Source organism: Panthera pardus, unplaced genomic scaffold (genome assembly GCF_024362965.1).
Source record: "Panthera pardus isolate Hobbes unplaced genomic scaffold, ASM2436296v1 HiC_scaffold_1, whole genome shotgun sequence".
NCBI lineage: Eukaryota > Metazoa > Chordata > Mammalia > Carnivora > Felidae > Panthera > Panthera pardus.
In genome coordinates this window covers 19682684-19705809 of record NW_026526654.1, presented here as the reverse complement: position 1 = coordinate 19705809, position 23126 = coordinate 19682684, and positions in this window count along the sequence as shown.

The following is a 23126-nucleotide window of genomic DNA, read 5'->3' as shown; positions in this document are numbered from 1 at the left end:
GTGCTCGCTCTCTCTCTCTCCCAAAAATAAATTAAAAAAAATTAAAAATAGGCATGCGAGGAGAGGTAATGTAAAATACGCTTTGTACAAATTACTGTTGCGACATGCAATTGAATGTTCACTGTAACATTCTATTTCTCGTTTTTCATACAAGATAAATTTAAAGGTTTTTTTTTATGTTTTCCAAAGTTATACAACACAAAACACATGTACAAGATTTCTACTATTTATGCAAACAAAAACCCCTGCATTTTTATATTTTTCCTTTTTAAAACCTACTGAATCCAAAATTAACAAATCTAATTTTGAGGAAAGCAGTTTTCAGGTATATTATGCATTCTGGGAGAACCTGGGGAGAGAACTTTATTTTTTATCTCTGTCATCTGTGTTTCCGTATACCGTAACTCATTAACTGACCAGTTACTACGCGTCCACTGCTGAGCTAAGTGGTCCCTGAGCATCAACTCATTTAACCTTCATATCAAACTGTCTGGGACTGATACTGCTCTGATTCCCACTTTATAGTTTGTTTTATGCAAAGCTGTGGCTCCCACCAAAGAACAACCAAAAATGAAGAACTAAAAGTTTTACAGGCAATTTGGTTTTTCATGGAGCTTTCTGTTTTCCCTCTGCACAACTCTTTCCCCCATATGGCTTCCTTGGAAACAGGACTTTTGTTCTATGACCTCTGCTGGTCGCACTCTTGCTCACATCCCAGACAACCTCATTCATACTCATGGCTTCAGTTATGCTTTTGTAGATTTACATTCCCCAATTTATAGCTAGCTCCTCCCTCTCTTCCGAGTGCCAAATACACATAGCCAACAGCTCATCCACTGCTGCATTAGATGTCTAAAGGGCATTGTCAACCAGCTGAACACTCTCCAAACTGAGTTGCTAACACCCTCTCCAGAATCTGCTTTTCTAGTTGTCTTAGTCTGTTTGGGATGCTATAACAGAATACCATAGACAAGGTAGTTTAAGAACAACAGAAATTTATTTCTTAGTTTTGGAGGCTGGAAACCCAAAATCAAGGCACTAGCAAATGTGGTGTCTGGTGAGAGCCTGCTTCTTGTTGCATGGACAGCTGTTTTCTCACTGTGTCCTCACATGTGGAAGGGGTGAGGAAGCTCCCCTTTTTATAAGGGTCCTTTTTATAAGGGTACTTTTCCCATGCCTGAAGGTTCCACTTTCATGACCAAATTACCTCCTTGAGGCCACACCCCCTTTTGTTACCACATTGGGATGATATTCCACATATGAATTTTGGAGGGAAACATTTAGTCTTTAGCACTAGTGCCCCCGTATCAGTAAATACACCACATTCCACCAAATTCCTCCAGCAGAAACCCAAGTAGTCTTTACTTCTCCCTCTGCCATCTTTCACTTTCAATCAATTACCAAGTCCTATCAGTCCTGCCTCCAATATAGTCCAATATCTTCCAGTGTCTCGTTTTATTCCCACTGCCATCACTTTAGACCAGGCCTCCATCATCTTGTCCTGGATTACGGCCATTATTTCCTCTCAAAAATCTTTGAGGTTATAAATGACACTTACTTTAAAGTCTTCTGTTTGCTTTACTGGCTCTGTTTCTTTAGGATTATGTTTTTCCCTTTCACAGGTTTACGTCCCCTTTTTCCCTGGTTTGGTTTTCCTCACATATCTATTGATTCCTGGCTATTTGTTACTCTTATTGAGACTGTTCTCCAGCCCACTCTGTTTATCTTAGCTAGATGCAGTGACTACAGTGGTGGTGGCAGGGTATTATTTAGATGATTTGTCCTTTGCTTTTGGGGATCCCTATTCACCCTCAGAGCTTGTAGCCACCTGGGAGTCCTGCCCTGCCCTTCCAGTCTGAGCCATGCTCATTCATTCATCTGTACTCAATGAGCAACAATGATTTGCCAGATCTTCTTCTAGACTGGAGGGATCCAGCAATTGAACAACATAAAATACACTGCTGCTGTCACCACCCCCCCCAAGGTTGGAGGGGGCAGGAGTAGCTGCAATTCTATAATTATCACCCTGCAAGGTACCCAGGGCCCCTCCTACTGTTCAGATACTTGCCTCAGAGCCTGAAGTTTCTCTTGATCTCTCTTGGGCTCTGATTTTCCCTGTGAAATGTATCCTATTTGCATTTCATCTTTTAGGAATTTATTTTAAAATTTCTTCTTAAATTAGGTGCTCAGTCACCCTTCTTGATCTAATCCTCTGAGACGGTCTTCCAGAATCCCCTCCTGTCCTCTTCTGCTTAATCCATTCATCATCTTCAAGTGATCTTTACAGAATGTTAGGTTGATTCTTTCACTCTGCTCCTTAAAACATTTCAAAAGTGTCCTGGTGCCCTTAGAACTAAGTGCAAAATTCTTAGCATGGTCTACGGAAGCCCAGATGATCACAGCCTCTGCTTGCCTCATCTAGTACTATTTCTGCCTCCATCTCTCCAGCTAACCTACTTTCCTTAATTTCTGAAATATGCCATTGTTCCCTATGAGGAAGCCTAGGACACATGGAGAAGCAGTGCATTGCTATTCCTGCTGACAATCTCAGCCAAGATCTCAGTCAGCATCATCCATAAGACCTGTAAGTGAATTAAGCCTTCAGGTGACTCCATCCTCCAGCCTTTGTGCCTTCCAGCTAAAGCCCCAGATATTGTGAGCCAAGGTAAGCTGTCCCCACTTTGTCCTGTCTGAATTTATGACCAAAGAATCTGTAAGCATAATAGTGGTTATTTCACAGTACAAAGTTTTGGGGTCATTTGTTACACAGCCATAGCAAGTGAACACAAGAATACACAAAAGGATTAGCATATGAGTTGCCTCATCGACCTCTTTGGCACACTGGGTCCTAGCCCTTCAGATACTGAAATGTACATTAGGTTAAAGAGACCTGGAAAAGCAATGTGGCTCAGGAAAGCAACTTGGGCTCAGGTGGCCTACCTTCTTTATGCTCACCTACCACTTATACTGCTCTTAAGAGAAGACATGTTTATTGTTTTGTTGTATTCCTAGATGTACCCTTGTTAGGGGTTGAACTGTGTCCACAAAAAATGGTATGTTGAAGTCCTAACCCCCAAGGTACCTTGTAATGTGACCTAATTAGGAAATGGGGTAGTTCTAGATGCAATTAATTAAGATGAGGTCATATGGGAGTAAGTAGGGTGGATCCCTAATCCAATATGACCAGCACCTTTATAAGAAGATGGCATGTGATAACAGATATGAACAGAGAGAATATGATGTGAAGACACACGGAGGATTGGCATGTGGTTGGAGTGGCGTCTACAAGTGAAGGAATGTCAAAGATTGCTGGCAAACCCTGGGCGTTGGAAGAAGCAAAGAAAGATTCTTCCCTAAAGCCATCATAGACAGCACACCCCTGCTGTGGATTTCTAGGCTCCAGAACTCTATGACAATATATTTCTGTTTGTTTTTTTACACCATAGGTTTGTGGTACTTTGTTACAGCAGCCATAGGAAACTAACACAAACCTTAAGTTTGCACCAAGCTACCTCAAAGGCAGCTGGTCTCTCTTGTGCTTCTTACAAATGAGACTGTTTTTGCCTGATGGGTGACTTCACCTGACACACTAGGTAAAGTGTGTATGTGATGAACACTTGAGGCTTCATCAATTCAGCCTGCAGCCCAATGATTTTAGCAAAGCAAAACTGTTCTTTTATTTTCTTCTCTTTCACTTTCTTCCCTTGTCTTTTTCCCTGCTAGCAATTTCTGATATAGGATAAGTCCTCAGTAAGTGTTATTTCATTAATCCATTCATCTATCTCTTAGTTTTTTCATTTTCCTTCTTTTGCTGATGTTTTTGAACCTTTATCTTCTATGATTTCAGAAACACTTGATTTTCATTTTTAAAAACAATCTTTACTTGAACCTTCTGCTTTGTATTTTCTCCTTGAACAGTCTTGATGACCTTGCCTCTTTCCTCACTCTCTTCTTTCTTGACTCCCTGACATTGATGCTTTTCTTTGTCATTCCCATGAGGCTAATCTCTCCAAGGTCACAATGCTTTCTTTGTATTTGAACTCATCTCCCTTGGCCTTTGTTTGGTCTTTGGCCAGACCTTTCTATTTATAATATGTCTACTTATGCTTAGCCATTTCTCCCTTTTTGCTTCTAAAGAACTTTTTTTTTTTTTGATGAATAACATACCTATGAAAAGCACACATATTATAAGTGTATAGCTTGGGGAAGTTCCACAAAGTGAACATACCCTTGTAACTACCACCAAAATCAAGAAATTGAACATTCTTGGTACCCTGGGGGTTCCCTTCTCTTCTACTCCCTTCCTCTTCTCTAAAGGTAAGTAAAATCTTCATTGTAATACCACAAATGAGTTTTGCTTGTTTAAAGACTTTACGTAAATGGAATCACTTAATCATTTAATTATCATTAAATTAATAATTTAAATATTAATTATGGTTTTTTGGCTTACGATTATGTCTTTGAGATTCAATCATATTGTCATATGCAGTTCACTCATTTTCATTGTTGTATAGTATCTCTGTGTATAAATATACCAAAATGTATTTCCCCATTCTACTGTTGGTAGATACTTGGGTGGTTTTGAGTTTTGGGCTCTTATGAACAGCCCTGCTACGAACCTTCTTGAACATGTCTGTGGTAATGTTATGTATCTATTTCCATAGGACCGATTTTAGGGGTGTAATTGTTGTGTCATAGGGAGAGGTTTGCCACTGATGAACGTTAACAGTTTTCCAAAGAGATTGAACCAATTTACACTTTTACCAGCAACATATGAATGTTCAAGTGGCTCCACGTTCTTGACAACTATTAAATTTCTGTTAAATTCTATTTAATTTCAGCTTTTCTGGCAGGTGTACTATGATATTGCATTACATTTTCCCTGGGGAACTAATGAAATTAAACTCCTTTTCATATGTTTATTGGTCATTTGAATACTCTCTTGTGAGAAGCCTATTCAACTCTTGGACAGTTTGTATTTGGAACTTTTTTGTTAATTCCGCTTTTAATTTAAGGTTAGTACATTTTGTATTCCGTTTAAGAAATTTTTTCATATATCAAGGCAATAAATATAATCTTCTACTTTCTTCGTTATAAACTACCATTTTACTTTTCACAGTTAGATTTACCTGGGAAAGAACTGTCTATGTGGTATGAAGCATAGGGAATAGATACGCTTTTTCCCCATATGGCTGTCTAACTGACCTATACCCTTATGCTTCCACCACTACTGTTCTGCTGTGTTCTGTCATATAGCAAGTGTCCTTATACGTTAGAACCCCAAAACTTCTGAATGGCTGTATTATTGATACATCATCAACTAATCATCCTAAAAAACAAACCAACCAAACCAATAAACCTCTCACTAGATTTCACTAGATAATCTTTGACAGGGAGGCTTTCAAACAAGAGACACAGAAGAAAGAGCCTGGACTTGGGGTCAGGTCATTTGTCCCAATCTTAGCTTACTGTTTTACTCATCAACGGCTTTTTGTATGTTACTTCGCTCAGCTTTTCTCATCTATAAAACAAGAAAAATAATAATGACCTCATCCAATTATGGTGATGACTAATAGTATAGCTAACAAGTTCTGGCACAGAGCTGGCTCTCCAAAAGTTGCAGTAGTTACTAGTAACTGTGAAAAGTTCAGGAAGGGAGAATTTGAGAATTCATTTCCATTTCAGAAAGACCTTAGTTGTCTTTGGAACAAGGAAGCTGCTTTCATCTATTAGCTTTGTTTGGTGGTGGTGGTGGGGTCTGAACATACTCCAAGGACTATGAGTTTTTTGGCTCCTGACTGCCTTTGGCTTGAGAAAACCAACATGACTCAAAAGACAGCGTGTCTGAGACAACATATGAAAACCTTTGTTGCTACTTTCACGCCAACACCAAAGAAAACCCACACAAAGAACACACAAAAAACAAAACTATCACTTTGTGTTCACAGGATTTTTTTTTCCTCTTGGAAGGACAAAAAGCATACTTAGATAATATTCCTGTAATTAATTATTTATTATTAGTTTTAAATTTCCCCTAAAGAAAAGAAAGCACTGATTGATCTAAAAATAAAACAAAGCAAAATAACACTTAAAAAGCCATAGGTGAGGGCGTTTTTCTAATAGACCTTTAGCCTCTGGATTTCTATATCACTGTTTTTATAGCTCTCAATAGCTTTGACCCTTCCCAGGTGACTGGGAAGGCCTGCAACATACCATAGTGTATATATTTAAGAAATAAAATTTTTTTATACCTATTGCTGTCAGGATTATTGATACTGTACTAATTATTATGTTAGAAATCTCCTTGGAAAGCTAGAGGAAAAAAAAGTTCTTTACAGCAGGATAGGAAAACATCTTTACAGAGGGATAGAAAAACAATGCATAATCATCTTGGTTTAGGATTCCCCTACCAAGTAACTATCTAAGTTAGCAGTAAGGATGGAAACGTGCTGATTTTTGGACTCATTCTATTAAAAACTCAGAGTAAACTGATTGACTTCCCCCCTTTTTTCATAATAGGATCATCTTCTATTGCAAGATACAGCTTTTCTCCATAAAACTATGATATTATAATCATATCATCAATCAGCTTTGCAGAGACCTCTCTCGGGAGTATTTCTTTACTCCTCCGTATAAGCGCACAGCAATGTGACCCTTGCTTTCTCTGTGGCTCAAGGCCCGCCCGGGTCTGCGTGCTCGTCCTCGGTTACCTGTTTGGTCCCCTTTCACTAACTCCTCCACACGGCGGGGGACAGGCAGGGTCACTGAGGGAAGAAATAGGAGAATGACAGGACCCCCGCAGCGGCTGTGACTCGCGAAGTCCTGGCCGCCTGTCCCCGCATCACAGCCGGTAGGGGGGTGGGGGAGGGTCTGGACCGGGGCTCCCTCGCGCCACGTGGTCACGCAGGTGGACCCAGAGGTCTCCGCCCGCTGCGCCACAAGGGCCGAGTGGAGCACCGCCCCTGAGGGCCCCCGGAAGCAGTAGGAGCCGCTGCTAGGCGCCCCCGTGAGGCACCTCGCCGCCGCTGGGAGGAAACTGAGGCCCTGAGCTCAGGTGGAGCATCCCAACTTGTAAGACCCTCACCTGAAGGAGGAGCCCCCAAACCTCTCGCTTGCAAACCCCAGCTCCCACCTCCAGACCCCAGCCCACGTGAGGACTCACCCTGCAGCGTTAGGCGGCCTCTGCGGGTGGAAGGGCAGCTGGGCTGACACACCTGTGTCTTGGCCTTGTCCCCGCTCCAGGGCCATTTCCCCCCACGCCTGGTTTGCATCTAGGCTAGGTTTTTACTCCCGAGGCCGTGGTTTTACCTCTGGACCACATGTGTGCCTGGGTCCCTGGCTTTACATCCGGGTCCTAGCTTTATAGCGCATGCGGTTTGCATCTGGGCCTCAGTTTTGGGCGGGGGGGGGGGGGGGGGGGGTGGTGGTGGGGAGGTCCTCCTCCCCATTTGCGTTGGAGTCCAGAGGCTGTGCGGTGGGCGCTGGCCATGGGTACCTGCAGGGCTGATCCTTGCAACCCCACAGGACTGTATGTTTTTGCACACTTTATTTTTTCTATTTTTATTTTTTATTATTTTAAAAAATGAATTAACTTTTAAATTTACATCCAAGTTAGTGAGCATATAGTGCAACAGTGATTTCAGGAGTAGATTCTTTAACGCCCCTTACCCATTTAGGTATATATATATACCTAACGCCCCTTACCCATTTAGGTATATATATACCCATATATATACGTATATACGTTATATATATATATATATATACATATATGTGTGTGTGTATATATATATATATATATATATATATATATATATACACACACACACCACATCTCCTTTATCCATTCATCCATCGATGGACATTTGGGCTCTTTCCATACTTTGGCTGTTGTCGATAGTGCTGCTATAAACATTGGGGTGCATGTGCCCCTTCGGAACAGCACATGTGTATCCTTGGATAAATACCTAGGGGTGCAGTTGCTGGGTCATAGGGTAGTTCTATATTTAATTTTTTGAGGAACCTCCATACTGTTTTCCAGAGTGGCTGCACCAGTTTGCATTCCCACCAGCAGTGTTTTGCACACTTTAAAAGGTGCTGCCTGAGGGGCTGGCTTCTGGCCAGCCTGAATCCAGGTGCTGACTGAGAAGGACCCTCTGGTTCACTGACGGGTCTTGGCTTGGCCTCAAATATTGGGAGCCATGAAAAATAAAATAGGCTGTGTGGACACGCACAGATCTTTGAGGACAACCGGGAGCAGAGGGAGGGTTGACTGGCAATGTTTATCTCCTAGAAGGGACTGCTCCTTCCAAACTGGGAAAGGGATTGCTTCATCTGATGCATAGAAACCAGCACAGAGAGTCCAGCAGGACGAAGAAAACAACTGCACTGCTGTGCGGGAAACCAGCAACCCTGCATGTCCTGTGGTAAGTGCCAGACCTCGCAGCCCATGCTGTCTTCTCTGCCCAGTCGCACACACCTTCAGAATCTTGCAACTCTGGATGGACTTAAAAGTAGAACCTCCTTTTGTGTTCCGCCCAGAGCCTTTGGCTTACTCAGCGCCTTTGGCAAAGTAGATCTGTACTCCAAGAGAAGTCAAACTTCGGCCCCCAGGACATTGACTGTCTAAATCCATTGTGCAAGGCAAGGCTTTTTTTTCCCCTGAGGACTGCTTCCTTTAGTGCTAATTATCTTGTGCTTGTCATTGAGTGTCAATGCTTTAACATGTCTAAAAAAAAATGAATTTGTCGCTTTTTGCTGCCACAGTGGTGGAAGCAGTTAACTCTGTTCCTCACCAGGCCTCCTCATGACTTTCATGACTCTGAATTCGCGGTTTAGTATGAAAGGACATAACTCAGGAACAGCCAGATGGAAGAGGTGCACTGGGGGAGGCATGGGGAAAGGGTGTCTAGCTTCCGTGCCCTCTCAGGGCACCACTCTCCTTGAATCTCCATGTGTTTACCAACCTGGAAGCTCAGAGAGATTTCTTATTATTGCTCAGTAAATATAAATGTGTCCACCCCTTGTCACTTCTGGGTGACATATAAGAGCCAATGGAGATTTTTCCTACATAAGTGGTGAACACTCCATAGGTGAGGGGGATGGAAAAACGATTTATCTCTGCTTATAAAGGGAAGCTTTTCTTAACCCTTTTGTTATGTAAATAAAATTCCTCCAGGAACCAGGTAGCCCTGTGTGACTTGATTTTATGTCCAGAATGATAATGCTCCAATCTCCCCAACACCTTTGGAACTTACTTGGGTGCCTCTTCCAGGATGTAATGGTTAGGCCTTTGGGGAGGTAAGACAAGATTTATTAGCTTTTCTGATCTGAGCAATTAAGTAGATATATGGCTATAGATCTAGCTCTCATGGTACATGGAGAATCTCTGGAGGTTGGGGCCTTTCCAGGACCCCCGGAATTGTTCCTTGTCTCTGTGATGCTTGCTTGTAGTAAAGGCATCAGAGGAGACAGGGGCTGCTTTCTCCAAGTGTAGCAGTGAACATGAAATCACTACTACCAGGATGAGCGAGAGATATCTGCTGGCTGCTAGTGGGGGTGGTGGTGGTGGAGGAGATTCCCCCTCCCTCTATTATAGCAGAAAAGCACTGTTTTATGTGCCATTTACCAACTGTCAATGTGCCAAGAACAAATAGAGTCAATGGCCAACAAATGATTATATATACCTCACTCCTATTACTCCCTTCACCTGATGTGTTTAGGCAAATTTGTTCAATTTGTCACTTGGAAATGTGAATGGCAACAACTGTATCTATAGCAGAGAGACTTTGTTCTATGACACTGTAGTTCAGGGGCTGGCAAAATTTTTCCCTGAAGGGCCAGATATTTTAGGCTTTGATGTCTGTATGTAGCGTCTGTGCCTCATCTTCTTTGTTTATCTTATAACTGGTTAAAAAGGTAGAAACCATTCTGTGCTTGCAGGCTCTACAAAAACAGACCGGTGGCGGGATTTGACGCTCCAGGTTTTACTTTGTCTAGAACCTCTTCTCACTATGGTTGGGTGATCATATTTAAAGGAAATGTTTCAATAAAATATTTTTTGGAGAATATGATTTCAATGCATATTTTGTGCCAGTGAGTGCTAATTTACAATGATGTAATTCTCAGAGGAGAGAACACAGATCCTCTATTCCTCCCTTGTTACTGGATCAGCAGAGTGATAGGATCTTTGTGAATATTTCTTTCCAAATTCCATCTGACTGATGGGAAATATTTAGTTTAGCTTTGCATGAAGCTGTGTCGAATAGGTAACTTGATACCAATAGTGCATCTTTTTTGGTCTGAACACTGAGGAATCAGGTAGTGTGATCATTATTTCAACTTCCTCAAGCTGGGAATGTGGAACATGGCAAATGGAGACAGACTGGGAAAGTGGATCTGGAGCAGGAACAGGAGCATTGCCCCCCTCTCCCACCCCCCCCCCCCCCCCCGCCCCAGGAGGAGATAAACCTCAAAACAAACAATAACCTCACAATAATAATAACAACATGTGGCATTAAACACCATCTGATTAGGATGGGGCATGAAGGCAGGATACAAACTGGATGACTTCTGAGCTTTCCATGGCCATGACCCTGTGATAAGCCTGTTTTGTCCACACCATATCTATAGCTTCTTAACAATATGCAGCCCAATAACTGGGCTAACCAAGGTTATCAACAGCAGGCTGGGTATTAAAGATAATATTCTATTCACATTACAGCTTTTGATTTCCACCATTGAATTATATTCTCCATTCTTATTTGTTTTTAATTGGGAGGAGTTTTACTTATGTGACTTACTTGGTTAGCCAGTAATTTTGGGGAAAAGAGGACCTCATTTTCCGGCTGACTTAGATATACAAACCTTATATTAGGAAGGCTATGGCAGTGCTGTTGGCCCGTATAGGGTAAAGTCCTCTGACATGTGCACAGGGCATGGCCACTTAGAGGGAAAAAAATATTTCTGTTACTTAAAGAGACTGTTCCCCCAGTCTGTGGGACTTTGTTGTGGCAACCCAGGGAGACTAATACAAAGATCACAGGCTGATATGCACCTGGCAGGAGAGGGGAGTAGGCAAGAGTGCTCTAAACTGTACCCTTTTGGGGATATCCTGGTGATAATTTACCCAGTAGGTGGGATAGGGAAGGATCTGAGATCTGGGGGAGACTAACTGTGATAGAACAAGAGACCTGTACTTGGTAAACTGTGTGGGTCCCATGCCTCCTGAATTCTCTTTGACTGGCCCAGCCTGCCTCTGCTTGCAGAGAGCGGCCAAAGCAAGCTGAACCCTTGGTCAGGGAGCAGCCTGGCAGGGGAGCAGTGTGCTCCTGCTGGTGGTCAAGGCCATAGAGGAAGAGCACTCAGGGATTGGGATCAACCCTGCAGGTCAGTTATTCCTCCTCATGGTGAGTTTGATTTTTTTTTTTTTTTTTTCTGAGCACTAAGTGTGAAAGTTTGGCTTTTGTTTTAATAAGATAAGTACTTTCCTTAAAAAAGGAGAGAGGGAAAAATGCTGATTCTTTAGGAATCAGGACAAAAAGGACTGAAAACCATCTTTCTCATGGGTTTGCGCCCTCTCTTCTGTCTTGTCTTGCTTCAAGTGCTGAGTTCAGATGAGTTCTCACTGTGCACACCTCCTTCTTATCCTTATTCTTTTAAAGTTTGTTTATTTATTTTGAGAGAGGGTTGGGGAGGGGCAGAGAGAGAGAGAATCCCAAGCAGGCTCTGCGCTGTTAACACAGAGCCCAGTGCAGAACTGCATCCCATGAACCATGAGATCATGACCTGAGCTGAAATCAGGAGTTGGTTGCTCAACTGACTGAACCACCCAGGGGCCCCATTGTCCTTATTCTTAATGATCATCTCTCTCAATCTTTGCTCAGATCCAACGGTGGTCTCCTTTTTCTTTTCTTTTTTTAAAAAAAAAATTTTGTTTATTTTTGAGACAGAGAGAGAAAGAGAGACAGAGTGTGAGGGGGGGAGGGGCGGAGAGAGAGACACACACAGAATCCAAAGCAGGCTCTAGGCTCTGAGCTGTCAGGACAGAGACTGACACAGGGAGACTTGAACTCATGAACCATGAGATCATGATCTGAGCTGAAGTCAGATGCTTTACCAACTGAGCCATCTAGGCGCCCCAGTGGTCTCCTTTTTCATTACACTTAGGGGCTGAAGCACCTCTCAGTCTTGATACTAAACTAAGGATATGGACACCTCTGTACTGACCCAGAAGTGGGACATGTGACAAAGGGCCAGGCTTTTGTCGTGGAAAGTTCTAGAACAGTTCTCTAAGACTCATTGGAAGATCCACAAAGGTTTCTGTGTTGCCCTACCTGCCTTTAACTGAACTGTTTCCCCTGGCAATTCAAGGAGGGTTTCCCTTTCCATTTTGTTTACTTATATGTTTTGTGATTGAACTTGCCACATGGGCTTTTAATTTTTCTATTCTAAGTATATGTATAAATATCCATAAACATAATAATTATATATTCCTTTTTATAAGGAATCTGAATGCTTAGCTTGCTGACTAGCGACCTGTTGTGTTGACAAGAAATCTATCACCTCTTAAAACAACTCATTCCCTGGGCAAAGAACTCTGAAGTTAGAAGATGCTTCTGTCCTCATAAACCTTCCATTTATAGGTTTATGTGAAATTGCTGTGAGGAATATCAAACAACTGATTCCCAAAGTTGGAGAACTCAATCTGTTTGACACTTCTACAAGTTGAAAATACCTACTGCTATGGTTTAAAAAAATATATGCTGGAAACCAAAAATTATTGTAATGAATGAAAAATACCTCTCACACAGTGTCTAGCAGAGAGGAATCTGCTTTTGCTCTGAATAGAGGCTGTCCTCAGGCTGTGACCTCAGTAAGACTGAGCTGCCAAGGAAGGAAGCTGAATGGTGTATTTGTTGGCACCCTGGCAGATGTCTAGGAATGGAGGAAAACGAATACCACATAATGCCCCCACGCCCAAGACTACAATAAACAACCCATTTGATCTGGGAACAACCCCAGATCTGACTTCCTAGACCAGCTGGGGCAGGATGAATTGTGGAGAGGAAACAGTCTCCTTCCAGAAGGTACAGGAAGAGCAGTGAGCTCGCTCTTGAGTGGCTCTGGCTGTCTGCCAGCAGGCAGCCTCTGCTTCTTGGCTCCCAGGAGGTGGCTGCACGGTGTGTCCAGGGAGGAGAACATGAACACGATAATGTTGCATATTACATGTGAACCATATGGGCCAGGAAAAGCCCCATGATAACATGAAAGAAGAAAAACCTAGGGAACACTCCCAGTACTGGGCATTTAGTGAGGAAAATCATCCTCCAGAGTTGCTTGCTTAGCACAGAATCAGTATGAGTTGAGATGGAGAATTCTGTGGCTGCTTGAAGCTTGTTCTATGTTATAGAGTAACCTACCTAATGACCATCAGGCACAGTGTTTTCCTTCCTGGGACTGTGCAGCATAAATACTGAAAAATTCTAAGCCCCAATATTCCCTTTTATGATAACATTTCTTATGAGTTAGAGAAATTTGCCATTTCAGGGTCCTGTGCTTCCTATGTGTCATAGTTCTGATGACAGCTTAATTTATCTTAGTTGCGTTTTATGATGGTTACTTCTGGACACTCCAAGCCATCAGTAAATTTTCTCCCCTTCACACCATAGGATGGCTTGTTTCTGGGAATGTTTTGGGAGATGGCTAATAGTAGCCATCATTTGCTGCTCCTAGTAATTTCTCTCTCCATTCTGGAATAACAAGTTAGCTTCCCAGCTTGTAGCATCTAACAATGGCTTACAGACTTTCTCTTTTTGACTTGTGTGTGGGTGTGTTTGTGTATGTGTTTGTTCAGTGGAGAAGAAACATGGCCAGACTCTTGTTGGTAAGATCTGATTATTTTTATTTCTCCGTACTGATTCTACAGATTGAAAATGCTTTTAATTTCGATGGTAATTCATTGCAAATGGTATTTATGGTATTTATGTCTTTAATATAAAGTGTGTTTATTATCATATACAAGTGACTTAAATAGTGAGCCTTTCAAAATAAGGAGTTTCTTTCATTTTTGTCATTTGAGAAAAATGTGCTTTCTGGGGAATAAATTCTACAATGAATATGGTTCATTTTAATTTTTGTAATAAACCATGCCTATAGTAGAGACCTCTGAGAGTAACAACGACAGCTAATTTATTTTTAGCTGTTATTTGCAGAGAAGTGTCATTTACAAATTACATGTGATTTTAATTGATATTTGCAGAAACTTAATAAGGCAAGATACCTTCATTTCTGCATTCTTTTATTCATTCAACAAATCACATTAATTGCTAGCAGGTGCGAGGCACATTATAAGGCACTGTTGAAACAATGGTGAACCTGATGGATCTACTCTCAACCTCATGGAATTTATGGTCAAGTATGAGCAGATATAATTAACATTCCTCTTATCAGAGTTCAGGTAAATTTGTTTCAGGCTGTAACACAGAATCTCTGAAACCTCATTCATATTCAACTACCCCATCTTGTAGAGGTGAGATGGCTGGACAGCAATTGTGAACTCAAGAATGCCTCCATAGGGCATTTGTACAAGGAGGAGCTCAGAAAGTGCTAGAAGGTATGTGCAGGCCATTGGAAAACACTCCCTTCTGAACATAGATTACTTTTGAAGGGGGTGCATAAGGGATAAGACTTTATAATTCGGATTTAGTGGCTTAAGAGTGTCATCCCTCTCTGGGTGTGGGACTTTCAAGGACCAGAGTTGAGGTTTTGTATCTGTATAGACCTCCAACTGAGTTTCTTTGTAGCCAGCCTTGCTCAGAGGTTTGTATTTATTCCACTGAGACGAGTGGAGGTGCACTCAGTTCAATGTCATTAATCAAGGGGGGTTTAGACAGCTGAGAGACTGCTGGTATTTACTTGGGCAGATGCCAACCTCCACCAGGTCAGGGAAGGATGGGTGTGACTGTCTAAGGACCACTGTCTGTGGTATTGGTGATGATGGGGGTGACTGGCCATGGGGACAGGTTCATGTGAATTTTTAAATGCCCATGTCACTGAAATTGTATGGTCGAGGCATCCACTGTCTGGGTGCATAATCCTTTAGACGGTGGACTTGGCAGGGAGTTGCTCTTTACCCCTCCCCCACTTCCCAGGACAGCTCTTGAGAAAGGTGTGTAGGTATGGTCCATTCCCTTAGCCCCATCTTCCCATGATGGTTCTGGGGTGTCCTGGTGCAGCTTAGTAGACAACCTGGGGAGAAAAAGCTCAGCCACAGCCTACTTAGTTTAAGATTTAAAAGAATAACAAAAGCATCAAGGGTTACGAAAAGACTCCATGAGATTAAGTGGGGTGGAATTACAGACTATACCCCCTCTCTACCTTTAGCTGTTATATTCACCCCCAAACATGTGTTGAACATTATCGGGGGAGTGAGGTTAAAGAAAATATCCAATTTCCCCATAGCGCCATCCACACCATATTTCTGATTATTTTCCTTTGGGTCACCAGAGTTTTAGAGATTTTACCAGCTGTGTGACTCTGGGAAAATTGCTTGAACTTTCAGAATCTGTTTTGCCTCTGCAAAACGGGGGAAATCAAAGCACTTTCTTCACATGGGATTTTAGCACAGTGCTCCCTACATGGTAAGCACCTACTAGATGCTCACGATTCCACATTTCTTACTCTCTGCTTTGTCTTTGCCAAATTTTGGTCAGAGCTCTGTCCTTCCTACAGTCAGAGCAGGGGGACTCTGTCCCCCTTATTAGTTTCTCCTGGCAATCAGCTGGCCACAGCCAGACCCTTTCCAGTCAGACCCCACTGGTCAGTTCTCCTTACTTGCCCAGATTCCCCTCCAAAGATTTTGCTTACAGACCTTGTGCTCAGAGTGGTCCCCTCTTGCAGTGATTCCCCTTCCCCTATTTTGATAGCCCCTTTCCATCCCTCACAATAAGCCTTTGAACAGAAGTCTCGCCTCACTGAGTCCTGATAAATTTGTCTTTTGATAGTGCTTAATAAACATTAGCCAGTAACTATGAATAGTCCTTTTTTATTTTTTATTTTAAAGTTTATTTATTTCGAGAGAGAGAAAACAAGTGGAGGAGGGGCAGAGAGGAGGACAGAGGATCTGAAGCTGGCCCCACACTGACAGCAGAGAGCCTGATGTGGGGCTCTAACTCACAAACTGTGAGATCATGACCTGAGCTGAAGTCAGTTGCTTAACTGACTGAGCCACCCAGGCACCCCTAGATAGTCCTTTTGATCAGTTTTCCGGTTTTACCCAGTATCAAGATTCAATGAGAGAAAGCCAGGCAGTCCAGGGCAGACCAGCTGCCATTTGATAGTATCCAATACACTCAGAAGTGGCCAATGGTTAAGTCTTTAGGTCTGAGTACCTTTCCAAAATGCCTGGCCTTCAGTCACTGTATTTTGTTTTCCACACAATAGGAAAGGGATAATATGCACTGCTTCACTCTTTTGGTTTAAGCATTCAAGTGTCCACCTTGTTCGGGAAGAAAGGAGTTTCTTTCCAGACTTAAGGGTGCATGTGGCACGTGCTGTCCAGGATGGATCCATCCACAGTTCCTGCAGGGTATTGATGGGGAGTCACTGCAGGTTGGAGGCCAGCACGGAGGAGGCAGGCGGGCATAAGTCACCTGGCATATCTATCCCTTGCTAGGGTCAAGCAAGCTATTCATTTTTATGCCGGCCAGCTGGCCATCAAGTCAACATAAGGTCAGGATGCAGTCTGTGGTTTGCCTTTCTGGCGTGTTCCTTCTCCCTGGAATTGTTTTGTTGAATTAGGAGAAGAAGGGGAATTCTGCTTGGAAAACTACCCCACAGGAGGTGGTCTTTGGAGTTTAAGGATCCCTTGAATTTGTTTTAATAGCAAAGAAGGTGAATGAGCAAGTGAGCACTGACAGACTCCCATCATCCCTCCTGACTGCTTAGCTCCTTGCCCCATTTTCCCCTTTTCCTTTCTTTCTCTCCTGCTCTTGGCTCCCTCTTGGGTAAATAGCACCTTCTCTTGACTAAGTCTACCTGTTTACACCTGTCTACACTGCAGAACCAAAGGGAGGCACCATGAGTTACAGACTTCTTTATGGCCTTTCATGTTCACAGCAGCAGAAGTTTCCAAGTCGGAGGAGATTTTGTTGTCAGGGTAACTTGTGTGTAGACTGTATAGCCTTGAGGGGATCACCAGCATGCTCCTTGACAACTGACAGTCTCTCTCTCTCTTTTTTTTTAAAGTTTATTTATTTTTATTTTGAGAGAGACAGAGAGAGAGAGAGAGAGAGAGAGAGAGAGAATGTGAGTGGGAGTGGGGGAGGGGGAGGGGCAGAGAGAGAGGGAGAGAGAGAGAATCCTAAGCAGGACACTTAACCGACTGAGCCACCCAGGCACCCTGACAGTCTCTCATTGCCCAAATTTTAGAAAGGCTTCTCTGAGCCCCTTTTCCACTCGACCTTGTCCTTGAGCCTTGTCCTGTAGAGACCAGTTGTAGAAAGAATCTTGCTAAGTCAGCCTAGTGTGAAATCCATCCCCCCCCCCCACTCTGCCCCGCTCCATATATGATCCACCTGGATATCTGATCAAATTTCCTCACCCTCTACCATTCCCTGGTAATCTCTGATCACCCAGGTCTGCCTTCAGCAAGAGTCCTACCAGGTCTGTTTAACTAGATCCCTTCCAGTCCCTGATGTTTCCATCTAGTACTTTTCCCTTCACTGGCCCCACTCTGCCCCTTGGCTATAAATCCCGCTTGTCCATGCTCTATTTGGAACTGAGCCAGTTCTATACTGAGTTCTCTTTTCCCCTGTTGATAGTTCCTGAATAAAATCTATTTACCGCTTTACCAGCCCCCACACCTGGTTTTCTTTAACCACCACAATAAAGGCTCTACAAACCATGTTTGAGTTGCTGATCATGATGGTTGGGAAGTTACCTTTTTAAAATTGTTTTTACTACTGCCAACTCAATTTGTCATTGTTTCTTTTTGAAAAAAATCTATCTTCCCTCTCCCCACTTAAAAAAGAAATCCCATTCAATATTTGATCACCTGGCTGAGTTTTGCATGCAAGTAAGATTTCAGAGCAACTGGGCTCCCAGAATAAAGAGGGTAGGCTGTATTTATAGTTCAAATTATTATATAGCGGTTGACAGTTCTGTTTTGATTTAAAGTCCTGTCTCTGATAATAGGAAACGGGATCACAGCTTATCTCTGGCTGTAAGGCTTTAGAATGGCCCTGTAATTCAAGGCTTATCTCTGGGAATGCATGGCTTTTAAAAGTGTAAATCTTTTCTGAGCTGTGATAGTTGCCATCTTCCTGTATGAGACAGAGCTAAGCTAAGGATAAGAATGTCAGTTTTATTTTTTGAGGTCTTGTGAGCAAATTCTACTCTGATGGCATGAATTTGACAAAATATATCTAATCTAGATTTTATGATTTAGCATAATTAACTTGATGTTCTGCTCTATTTGGATGGTTTCATTGAAAAAAAATAGATACAAAAAGAAGTGATGATATTATGCAAACACCTGCTTGTCTTGAGCTTAGTCATAAGATGTTAGGGTTAAAGAGTGAACTTGTGTTTGTGACCCCCTTACAAAGCCCCAGAGATCATATTTTTGATCACCTTCATTATGCCAGATATGTTCTAGATTGTCATTATTTGTTCATCTATGTCCAGTCCAGAAACCAAGAATACTTACTGGGTTTCCTTTTGTAGTACCTGTAAAAGTTTTCTCTTTTCTCTAAGATTCCTCATTTGTTGTAGACTGTTCAGGCTGCCATAGTAAATCTCATGGACTTGGTAGCTTATAAACAGCAGAAATTTCTCATGGTCTACAGGCTAAGAATTTCAAGATCACCATTCCTGAAGACTGTTTGGTGAGAGCCTGCTTCCTGGTTTATATATACCCACCTTCTTGCATGGTCCTCACGTGGTGGAAGGGACAAGAGAGCTCTCTGGGTCTCAGTCCCATTTGTGAGGGCTCCACCCCATGACCTATAACTCCTCAAAGACCCCCACCTCCTAATACTGTCACATTGGAGTAAGGATTTCAACATACGGACTTGGGAGGACACAAACAGCCCATTACAGCATATTTTTGTGTCCTAGCCTGCCAGGAAGTTCAAGTCTTGACCTTTTTAAAAATTATTATTAAATTTATTTATTTATTTTGAGACAGAGAGAGAGAGTGTGTGTTTGTGTGCATGCAAGTGGGGGGAGGGGCAGAGAAAGAGAGGGAGAGAGAGAATCCCAAGAAGGCTCCACACTGTCAGTGCAGAGCCCAATGTGGGGCTCAAACTCACAAACCAAGAGTTCATGACCTGAGCTGAAGTCAGACGTTTAAGTGACTGAGCCACCCAGGTGCCCTTAGTCTTGACCTCTTTTAAGACTGGGACTCTGTAAGCTACAGATCAGGCATTAGGGCAGTTTCCCTGGAGGATTTTGTAGGCATCATTGTCATATAGGAAGTACAGTCCTTGTTCCTTAATAATGGGATGCTCATCCTCAATTAAATGGGATTTAAATGAGACATTTATGGAATGGTTACAAATTTGGTGTATCCAATTATAGTCTTACAGATTCTTACTGAATCTATGCAGATAACCACATTGCCATGAGAAGTAAAGGCACTCAGTGGAAGGCACCTTGATAGTTTGGATTAGTCTTGCAGGCAAAGCCAATCAATATCCAGCATTTCTACAGATTCATGACCTTAAATTCCCTTGTCAATTCAGTAGCTTATAACTTATACTAAGATTTCTCATAAAGTATTCCCCCTGAGTTCTGAAGGGGGACTTGGAGCAAGACGCCATTCAATGGGTGTTTTCTTGCAGTTTGCACAAGATTAGCCTGCTAAATTCTAGAAAGAAAAGATAGATCAAAATGAAAGAAAAGATTTTGTTTTTTCTTCTATGACCAAAGGAAAAGGGCACTTACTACAATTAAATTACCCTTTTTGGTTCCATTTAGTCCTACGCAGTTGATTCCTGTTCTTCTGAATCTTGGGCCAGCAGGTGGCTTTCAAAAGTCACCTGCTTCTGGGTTATAGGAGTCCAGGGCATTCTATCTCAGTCCTCTGGGACAGTCTGACAGGACACGATGTTGTCTGACAGTGGCATCATGAGTAGCTGGAACAGAGCTCTCCTGAGGCTGTCATTCTTTTGAGATTTCTCCCAGAAAGTTCAATTCCTACTCTAGAACTCATAGCAAAGACGTAAGGGAAAAAAGGAGCCACCTTTGGTGATAGGAGTTAATGATTGCTGTTAATGATTGCAGTTAATTTATTACAGTGATGTCAAAGAAGACATCAAGGACACTTGATAATGGCAGCAAGACAACTTTTATTCAGTTGACTGCAATAGGTGACAGAGATTTCCGAATCAGCTGAGCTCATCCAACTAAGACAAAGGTGACTGAGGTCTTTAAAGGGAGAACAGAGAGGGAATGAAAGGAGGTTCTGGGGAAGGGAGGAAGGGGGAACGAGAAAGGGTCTAGGAAAGGAATGGGGGAATGGAAAATTACAGGAGAGTAAAAAGAGAATTACCGAAAATGTTCTGGCAGTGCGGGTGAGGACAATGTACATTTTGCAGTTGGGCAGCATTGTATTTTCTTGAGCAAAAATTCAGCCTGGAGTGCTGGAGTCACCTTTAGAGACATGGTGAAGTACAAGTAGAAGCCGGGATAAACTTTGGTCAGCACAGTGTTTTTGATGAGCTCCATGTGTCACATGGGAGTTCACAGTAACCAGCAATGAAAGAATGGAGTGGAGTCTTCTATTGGAGTGTTTCATAGGGATTGATGATCCTGAGAGTAACAACATTTATATCATCAAGGGCACTGACAATTCTCCAGGACTTTCTAGTCTAACAGGTAAAGAATATTTTAAATACAAGGACATTTTAAATTGGGGGGGGGGATCTTAAAATTTAATTTGTGAGTAGGCCATTTTTTACTTTTCAATATGTGATATCTCTGACTCATCCTGATAAGTCTACAGTGGTGAAAGAAATTCATACTAATAACCTAGATATAATTTTACTTGTACCTAGTAATATGGTGAATTGAGTCTTTCTTTTTGACTTGATAGTATCCACACTGTTGACTTGGTAAACAAGCTACCTCTACAATAGTGCTGAGTTATTTGAAAATTTGGAGGATACCAACCCTCATTGTTTTGGCATCCTTCTTCATTCCTAAGAGTGTTGGGTTCTGGTCTCCACAAAATTCCCTGCCCTGCTGGCACTCTGTGCCTCATCCACATGCTCTGGCTCTTCCTGGGCCCTGCAGCATTCTCAGGATAGGGCTGAAACATCTAGTTTCCAAAGATTCCAGACCATTCCTCCTTTTCCAACTCAACTTTTCACCCTCACCTTTCCCCTCGCATCCTGCCCTTCTGTTTTCAGGTCAGCCAACCAAACAGCTAATTCCTGGGGGCCCGTGAGGACAGGATTAGACATTTGTATTAATCATGTCTTTTTATTTTCTGTATTTTGATGCTTAGACATCTTGAGGACTTGCTGAACCTGAAGGGACTGCCTCTTCCAGGGTTGGTTAATTCCTAGAGATAGCAAATGACTCACCTGTGAATATGCCTTTCACGTGCAAACCAACCAATACAGAGTCCAGAGCCACCTCTTTTACTGTGTTTATACTCCAGACCGCTATCTACCTGTCCCAGTCACCCCAGGGCCAGGTACCAGACAATTAGGGACAACCTCTACACCCCAGAGCCTGCTGAAATTATTCAAACTAGCCAATCCTCAACCTGCTTACCTTGCCTCATGCATTGCTTCTGAAGGCTTCTGTTGGATGTATGAGGGCTGGGATCTCCTGTTCTGCCATCTTGCTGAAGAATAATGTTGTAAGTGCACCGAGAGGCCACACTGTTCTGTGTCCATCTGGTTCTGTGAACTTTTATGAAACCCAGCTCCTCAGGGCCTTACATTTTGCCTCCATTTATAAGAATTTTGGATTATATTATCTAATTCTTCAGATTCTATTTTTGGGGGTTTTGAAAAATTTTATCAAAATCTCATGTTTTGAGGGACAATTAGAATGTTGCAATTGTAAACAGAAACCAAACAGATGCACTATGTATTTATCTTTGCTGATAGAAAGCAACTGGCCCTGGCTCTCCAGTTTGACTTCCAGAGCATTCTTAACACAAGGGCTTACTCTGGCCAATTCCTATTTGAATATCTATTAAAGCAGAGGTCTTTCCTTGATGATTTAATGGGAGGAAATCCTCTTAGTAGATTATCTGTTCTCACTGCCCACAATCACCTTGGCCCAGAGCTTGGTGTTTCCCATCTTATAAGGGAACTGCCAAATACAAAAGCCTCCAAATAACGTTCTTGCTTCCGGCCTCGCTAAGTTACCCTGTGTATTAGTTTCCTAGAAATGCCCTAGCAAAATATCGCAAATTTGGTGACTTAAAACAACAAAAATTTGTTCTCTCATAGTTCTGGAGGCTAAGAGTCTGCAATCAGGGTATCAGCAGGGCCCCGTTCTCCCTGAAACCTATAGGGAAGTGTCCTTTTCCAGCTTCTGGTGGCTCCATGTGTCCCTCAGGTGGAGGCAGCATTACTCCAATCTCTGCCTCTGTCTTCTCATGATCACCTTGCCATGTGTCTCTGTCTCCACGTGGCATTCTCTTCTTCTTTTTTTTTTTTTATAAGGACACCAGTCATATTGGATCCAGGGTGCACCCTAATCCTTATTGATTTCATCTGAACTAATTGTACCTGCAAGGACCCTATTTCCAAATATGATCACATTCACAGGTACCAGGGGTTAGGGTTTCAAAATATTTTTTGGAGGGGGATATATAATTCAGTTACTAATTCCCTGTTTACCATAAGGACATTAATCTTTCTGTGATACTACTGGGTTTTTTTTCAATATATGAAATTTATTGTCAAATTGGTTTCCATACAACATCCAGTGCTCATCCCAAAAGGTGCCCTCCTCAATACCCATCACCCACCCTCCCCTCCCTCCCACCCCCCATCAACCCTCAGCTACTATTGTTTTTTTTTTTTTAAGTCACTATTATAGAGGACAATAAGGAACAATCCTGAGGAATTTCTAGCAAGAACATGAAGAAAAGGGGGGGA